Here is a 7,477-nt window from a genome sequence, read left to right on the forward strand (position 1 = left end):
GATTTGCCCTCCAAACAACCCATGGACGTAGGTCCCGTACCAAGCCACGTAAATATGTATATCCTTCTCTATTTACATATGATGTATTTACTTTCTATTCACAACTATGGATATATGTACGAACACCGTCCCGCTATTCCAGACTGCCAGCATGGGCTTCAGAAGACACTAATCAGGGCCCGAGATGCCACCATGGGCCGGGGATGACTTTTTCTCCTATTACAACCTGTGGGGTGACTTTCGTCCTTAACAGTCGGTTCCGTCTATAGGATTGATTTATTTTCTACACCAAAAGTGAGAGAAAGACGATGTTCCGGATTACGAAATTAGCTCCAAACAAGCAGATAAACTTCCTCTCATATAAGTGTTCTCGAATCTCCATCTATTATTTTTATTAATATTGCTACTTGGAAGACAACACCCAGTACTCGGATCTGCACTGTGTACTTAGAGTCTGCCCCGACTATGCATGGCATGTACACTGCCATGTACAATGCGTGATGAGTACATGCCAGCCGTGCACTACGCACTTAGGGTGCAAATGTGCGTAAAGCACGTCCCGACTGAGCATGGCATGCATAGTGCATAATGGGTGCACACCACCATGCACGCAAGACACTCGCGATGGCCAACCGTGAGCCCGATGAAGGTGCCGGCAGCCACCACCTGGATCGCAGGCATTTTCTGTCCCCGTCGTGCCGATCTCTGACCATGGAGAACGTGTATAGTGCAAAAAGTGGGTGCACATTACTATGCACCCAGGAGGTTCACGACGGCCAACCTCGAGCTCAAGGAAGGTGCTGGCAGCCACCACGTGGACTGCTGGCATTTTCTATTGACATTGTAGTTGTCCCCGGCCACGGAGGCGATGCATTACATGCACACCGCGTGCAAAAGATATGCACCCAACCGATTACGACTTCACTAATGGGCCACAAGCCGGTGAGGCAACTGGTGGCCACCAGTCGCAACCATCAACAATTTCCACCTTCGATGTGGTACCCTTGACCCCAAGGCAAATCCAGGAACATAGTGTTCACCAAACCAGGCAGAACATGCCACTCAATGGAGGGCATGCTGCTCGCCACCATGTGGCTCTCCTTGCCACCGAATGGCTCTTCTCGCCATCGTGCAGTCCATGTGGAGTTGTTGTTAACGCCATGGCATTCCATGGCCCGGAAGCTACCAATGGGCTGAGTCCCGCCCTAGGCAGCACAAGCAAAGGCCTAAAGGTGCATGTCATTCTGCACCTCATAGCCACGTATGTGGGAAACCTCATGCTAGCCCCATCCCGCGCAGTGTTGCACTACATAGGTACGACATGCACCACACATGCACCATCATGCACATAAAGCTGAACCCACCATGCATGTATCATGCATGCGGAACGTCCAGGGGCAAACTGAAAGTTTCACATGCAGGAGCCTTAGCCACAGGTTGCCCAGCCAAGACAAAGTTGCTGGACACAGTCCCTTTACTCAAATTAAAAGCATAGGCAAAAGGAAAAGGATATGCAAACCACAAAAAGAAAAGAAAAAAAACCAGTCGCGATCTCAGTCGAGCAAAATTTGGAAACAACGACTAAATTGCTCTAGTTTGTTTCTCTCAAACTTGCTATTTGAATTTCATTTTTACTAAAACAATTGGGTTTTGGAGGTTCTCTCTGCAAAACCCTTCGAGGTTACACGGGAGTTCTGACTACAAAATCCCTCTCAGGCACTGCTTTTGTTTGTCTTCATCAAAATAGACCCCTTAGTATTGCGGGCACCCTGGATCATCATCATTACAAAGGCATGGCTGCCGATGAGCCTCACTTGTACACCCCAAGCCTTCACCACAATCTATCAAAATGGCTTAGGTTCGGAAATCTCAACTTATAATTTAGATTATTTGCACTAATCTGTTTGTTTTTTGTAGCAAAAACCCTAGTGCAGTCGAGCTCTATCTCCCGTCGTAGCAGTGTGATCGAACTTGTCTCTCTTCCTAACAGCTCAGTCGAGATCTATCACTTGTCGCATCAGTGCGATCGAGCACCGTCTCCTGTCCGAGCAGCGCGGTTGAGCTCTGCCTCCCATCACGACAACACAGTCTAGCTCCATCTCTCGTTTCAACAATGTGGTCGAGCACAATCTCCTACCAAGTAGCGCGATCGAGCACCATCTACCACCGAGCATCGCGGTCGAGCTTCATCTCCCGTCCTAACAGTGCGGTTGAGTTTCATCTCCCGCCCTAATAGAGCATTTGAGCTGTCCGTATTCCGCCCCAGCAATGCAGTCGAGCACCATCTCTCGTCCTAGCACCGCGATTGAGCTCTGCCTCCCGTTGTAGCAGCACACTTTGCGCTCACCCCGAGCTTAACACAATTGAGCACATCTCCCTCCAAAGTAGCAAATTTGATGTTCCCCACTCGCACTTGCGAATAGCAGAGGGAGCACCTCTCTGAAGTGTCCCATCCCTACTCGCCTCAGTGCGATCAAATACATCTCCAGCCAAAGTAGTTAAGTCGATGCTCTACATTCTCACCATCAAACAATAGATGGAACACCTCTCCTATATGTCCCATTAGTCCTCACCTCAACACAGTTGAGCACATCTCTACCAAAGTAGCAAAGTCGATACTTTGCGCTCACACCGGCGAACAACAAAGGGAGCACCTCTCTTAAATGTCTCATCTCTCCTCGTGTCAACGCAGTCGATCGCATCTCCTACCAAAGCAACAAAGTCATTGCTTTGCGCTCGCATCAATGAAGAACGGAGGGAACACTTCTCCTTAGACCTCTCCTAAGTGTCTCATCTATCATCGCCACCCAGAGCATTGAGTCCATCTATTGCTTGGTTATCTGAGCCAATGCTCCACACTCACACCCAATGAACAAATGAAGGAACACCTCTCCTAATTGTTTGAGCTCTATTCGCTACCCAGCACGGTCGAGCGCATCTCCCACCTGGTTATCTAAGATGTTGCTTCGTGTTCGCATCGACGATCAACGAAGGGAACACTTTTGTTAAGTATCCCATGTATCCTCGCCTCAACACAGTCGAGCACATCTCCCACCTAGTGTCTTCACTAGGAAATGCCAAGCGTTAACACTCATGCAACAATCGTCACCAGCGGGTTACGTTTGGGAATGAGTTTCTGAGCTCCACAAATGCCTCACACGGGTTACCTTCAGGAATGAGTCGACATGCTCGAAAACTGCTTGAGATTGACCTAAGGGGTCAACAAGCTCCCTAACCACTTAGCGCGAGTTACTACAAACAAATTATAACCCCAGCACCAAAATGGAAACACCAACAGAAAATCACATCAAGGGGCAAAAAGTCCACTACTACCAATGATAGAAAAAAAGATCGTGAAAATGCATACTCTTTGCTAATGATAAACACTCAGATGGTTGTATCCTCGAAGGCCCTTACTACAAATTCCACAAGTCTTCTCTAGCTCTGCACTCGCCAATGGCGCGATCGAGTCCATCTCCCGCCTAAGTCTCTAAGTCGAGCTCCCCGCTAGCCACTAGTGCGATCGAGTCTATCTCCCACCTAGCTCTCCAATTCAAGCTTTGCGCTCACACCTAGCACATGTTTGAGGGAGAGAAGACTTTGAGGGCTACATCTTTGTTGTTGTCAATTGTTCTTGAATACATAACATATGTTACTATTTATAAGTGAATGGGGTTAGAGAAAGAATAGAAATACAATAAATCAATGATATTGATTGATACTGATTGATTTACATAATAAATTAAATATGATAGAAAATAAGTCATATTATCATACATACTAGAACATTATGAATATATTCTATAATAAGTATAATAAGATTCTAACAATTGCTACTACCAATTTAGAGAGTGAAATAATCTTTACATTTGGAGTCGGAGACACTTTACCTAACTTACAACTTCACGAGTGACCCATTGAATCTATTATCACAAATCATATCCGGTTAAAAACAGGACTTGAAATCTTTTTAAAACTTGATCATTTCCACGTTGCTCAAACCAATGTCAAGTCCGCATTTCGTCAGTTGGCTTCGCTTAAAGCCAGTGTCTATTGGCATATATGTGTCACAAACTAAAATATTGTGCTAAACATATCAATAATCAAGGTTTTCAAGATTTACATCATATTGGTAAATCAATACCATTGGAGATAAACCTAAAGTATTCAGACTTCACCTCAAAATCAAAGTCCTTATTAGCACCACACTAAAATCAACAAATAATTCCTATTGCTGCAAATTAATTGCTTTTCGGTGAGTTAAAAACTTCCTCAAAAAGTGGCTTTTTACTGTAATCAAGTTGCATAAAAAACTATTGCAGCAATAGACAATTTCTAACAATTGCTTTTATATATATATATATATATATATATAAATATATATATATATATATATATATATACAGTGTGCTATACTAGGTATTACTCCCTTCCAATTGACAGATCGAAGCAACTGTTACAAATTGGCATTTATGTCGACTAAAATCTTGCCACAATAATCACTTACCCTAATTTCTCACCCAAGAGTAGCCCGACACTCCATACCGTTCACGCCATGATGTTCCACCGCACCAAGTCCCATCGCACCTCATTGCTCTAGTAAGTACGTCTCTGCTCCTTTCTCTCTCTCTCTCTCTCATACTCGGTAGCACCACTGTGACCCCAACATTGTTACTACTACAACATCGCTAAGAGCCGCACTTAACCATTGTCCCTTCCAAGCCCTACCCATGGTCTCCCTTCCTACTGAACCACAAACTTAAAAACAGGCACTCAAGGACCAGAATTGGGCTGATGCTATGCATGCTGAATTTAATGCTTTGTTGTCAAACGAAACTTGGACTTTATGTCCACATCCTTGTCTTAAGAAGGTAGTGAGGAACAAATGTGTCTTCAAGGATAAACAAAAATTTGATGGTTCTCTTGATAGGTACAAAGCTAGACTTGTCGCCAAAAGATTTGATCAAACTAAGGGTATTGAATTTACTAAGACCTTTAGCCCGGTCATTAAACCTGCCACCATTAGACTTGTTCTTGCTTTGGCAATTCATCAAGACTAGTTTACACATCAGCTGGATGTTTCTAATGCATTTCTTCATGGCTATCTTGAAGAAGAATGTTTACGGAACAACCTTAAGGCACAAGTTCATCTAAGTATTGAAACAAGCCCCTCGGGCATGGTTTTTGAGACTTTCCCAAGCTCTCCTTGAACTTGGTTTTGCTAGCTCTACTACAGACAATTCTCTCTTCATATTTCTTCATAACACAACTAGCATTTATGTGTTGATTTAGGTGGATAATATTATTGTTGCAAGTAATTCCTCTACAACTATCACGTCTCTTATTGATAATCTGAGTTGCAGCTTCGTTGTCAAAGACCTAGGTCTTCTCTCCTTTTTCTTGGGTATCCAAGTTATTTGTACTAAAGTTGGATCCACCTCAATCAAGGAAAATATTCTACTGATTTGCTTCATCTCACCAAAATGGTTGGTGCCAAACTTGCCCCAACTACTTGCTCTTCAGGTGGGAAGCTGTCCAGACATTGTGGTGATCCTCTTTTAGACCCTACAGATATAGGTATAGTTGGCGCCTTGCAATATTTGACTCTCAGTGCCCAAGCATTTCCTATAGTGTGAATCAACTTTGCCAATTCCTTCATAGTCCTACTTCTGTCCAATTTGCTGCTGCCAAATGAGTGCTTTGTTATATCAAAGGCACCCTTCATTTTGGCTTAGATTACATAGAGGGTACTCTTACTCTCAATGGTTTCTATGACTCAAATTGGGCAAGTTGTCATGATGACAACAAATCTACCTCGAGCCATTGCATCTATCTTGGTTCATTCTCATATCATGGGCACTAAAGAAGCAAGTTGTTGTAGCCATGTCTAGTACAGAAGCAGAGTACAGATCCATGGCACATACAATTGCAGAATTATAATGGCTAAGGATGCTCCTCAAGGAGCCTCAAATTCCTCTTTATTCCTCTCCATGCATATGGGTTTATAACCTTGGTACTTTATCTTTATCTTCCAATCCAGTATCCCATGCAAATCACTTCATTCTTACATCTTCACTAAGGGTCTATCATCTTCTCACTTCTTCTTGTTACATGACAAGTTGTTGGTTCTTGACCTCCCTATCAACTTGACTGGGGTTGTTAGAGATAAAGCTAAAGTTGTATAGACTTAACCTCAAAATCAGAATCTTTTTCACCACCACCTTTGCAGTTGCAGATCATGATAAAGTCTTTGATAGATAAGTCTAAAGTCGAGATAACATTTGAATCTAAGATGCACGCTACTCTTGTTTGGATTTATATAATTTTGTGGATATGTAACTTATCATTATCTCATTGTAACTTATATACTTATCTTTATCTTATCATCGTTTGTAATTCAAAACAGCTAAATAACTGCTGCAATTTTAAATATAAATACACGATGAACACAAAGAAATTAGTATCGACTGAATCATTATTCAGTCTCATTTCTTAACTAATTCATCATTAGCCATGTCAAAGTAAATAACTCACCATTCTCCCTATATTTATCAACAAAAATGCTATATACAACCGCCCGGGTAACCTTTGGGAAACCCTTGCCTACGTGGAGATGAAACGCCCCGTTTCATTTGATGACTCAAACGCCCCTCCCCTTCCCTTCATCTTCTCCCCTCCAGCCGAGCAGATCCTTCGTCTTCTCCACCTTGGTTGTCTCCACAAAGCCATCATCGAAGACCACGGCATCATCTCCACTCAGAAAACCCCTTCTCTTCTCCACTCAGATTTGCTCTCCACGAAGCCACCATCGAAGTTCCCTTTGTCTTCTCCACAGACCCACGAAGCTAACCCCTTCGTCTTCTCCACAGACCCACGAAGCTAATCCCTTCGTCTTGTCCATAGACCCACGAAGCTCCACGGCATCATCTCCACTCAGAAAACCCCTTCTCTTCTTCACTCAGATTTGCTCTCCGCGAAGCCACCATCGAAGTTCCCTTCGTCTTCTCCACAGACCCACGAAGCTAACCCCTTCGTCTTCTCCACAGACCCACGAAGCTAATTCCTTCGTCTTCTCATCTCCAACTATATACCACCGGCTCTTGTAACTATGAGTGAGCCGATGTATTATTAAAAACAAAATGAAAATGAAAATAAAACACAACGAAAACAGAGGGAAAATTGTTGAAGAGGGAAGCTTGAGGTTGTGTCGTCTGGAAGAAGGGGAGAAAAGATCTGCTCTGCTCGATCTTTGAACTAGAAGAAGAGATTTCGCTGTCTAAGTCTGGGAACCGTAGATCGCGTCGTCTGGGTTTGGGAAGAAAAACTCATTTCAATCTTGGGTCTGGGAATAAAAGTTCAGCTCTGTTCAATTTCGAGTTTGGAAGAAGAGATTTCTTTAATCTGTTTTGCTCAAACTCATACTTATTTTCATATTTTGATGGTTTTCTTTATGGTTTTGTTTTGCTCTTGATTTTTT

The sequence above is a fragment of the Juglans regia genome, chromosome 3 (assembly GCF_001411555.2).
Source record: "Juglans regia cultivar Chandler chromosome 3, Walnut 2.0, whole genome shotgun sequence".
Lineage (NCBI taxonomy): Eukaryota > Viridiplantae > Streptophyta > Magnoliopsida > Fagales > Juglandaceae > Juglans > Juglans regia.